This window comes from Orycteropus afer, unplaced genomic scaffold, assembly GCF_000298275.1.
Source record: "Orycteropus afer afer isolate SDZICR_OR568_19922 unplaced genomic scaffold, OryAfe1.0 scaffold00305, whole genome shotgun sequence".
In the NCBI taxonomy this organism is placed as follows: domain Eukaryota; kingdom Metazoa; phylum Chordata; class Mammalia; order Tubulidentata; family Orycteropodidae; genus Orycteropus; species Orycteropus afer.
In genome coordinates this window covers 129,603-130,979 of record NW_006921892.1, presented here as the reverse complement: position 1 = coordinate 130,979, position 1,377 = coordinate 129,603, and positions in this window count along the sequence as shown.

The following is a 1,377-nucleotide window of genomic DNA, read 5'->3' as shown; positions in this document are numbered from 1 at the left end:
GGAGGGTCGACAAAAGAGGGGGAGGCCTTCAGGGAGATGGTTTGATACAGTGGCTGCAATGATGGGCTCAAGAATAGCAGGAAATGACTCAAGGGCACTGAACAACAACAACAGAACAGCTGTATCAAGCATGATGTATTTCTCCAGGTTTTTATTATTCCTGACAACATGTCTACAATACAAGAAATGAAGTCTTGCCATTCTTGCTTCTAAGGAGTATGCCAGCTGTACTTCCTCCAAGGAAGATTTGTTCATTCTTTTAACAGTTCACTCAATATTGTTTGGCAACACCACAATTCAAATGCACCAATTATTCTTCAGTCTTCCTTATTCACCATCCAGCTTTCATATGCATAGGAAGCTATTGAAAATATCATGGCTTTAGAGGCACATTTTAGTCTTTAAAATGACATCTTTTCTTTTTAATATTTTGAAGAAGTCTTTTGCAGCAGATATGTCCAATGCTATAAATCCTTTTTTGTTTCCTAATTTCAGTGGCTGGGACCTAATGTATAAGGTTGACTATAAGGAGTGAGAGTGGATATTCTTGTTTTCTATTTCATATATATAGATATATCTAGATATATCTATATATATGTATATGTATGTATATATATATATATATTTATGTATGTATAAGTCTAGCTATAAGTTTTTAATTTTTTTATTTCTCCATTTTTTTAACTCAATTGACTGATTTTCAGATATTAAATGAATTTAACTTTATTATCCCTTTCATACATTTTAAATTTCTACTTAATATTTTGTTAGAAATGTTTGTACCAATGTTCATGAAGAAGATTAATTCATTGTTTTTCTTTTTTCAAATATCTTTGTTTGTTTTTTGTTTGATTATAATATGAGCTATATAAAACAAGTTAGGAAGTATTTCTTCTGGTTCTATTTTTCTGACATATTTTGTACAGAATTGGCATTATTTCATCTTTAAATATTTCATCAAATTCACTAGTGTAGAAATCTAGACATAGGATTTTCTTAGGAGCAAGATTTGAACTACAAATTCAAATATTCTGATTATTAAATTTTTCTATTTCTAATTAAATCAGTTATGGTTGTATTTAAATAAATTTGTTCAGCTTTTCTAAGGTTACAAATTTATTGCAATTGAATTGTTCATAAAATTTTCTTTTAACCCTTTTAAAGTTAATAAATCTGTAATGGCATTCCTTCTCCCATTACGGTGTTATTTTTTTATGTCTTCATCCTTTTTCTGTTTCTCACACTAGCTAAAGATCTGTTTTAATTTTTGTTTAATTTTTTTAAGAACATAACTTTTGGAATTATTGATTATTTTTCCTTGTGTGTGCATGTTCCATAGCAATTATTTGTGTACTTAATTAGTTATTTTTTTAAGAA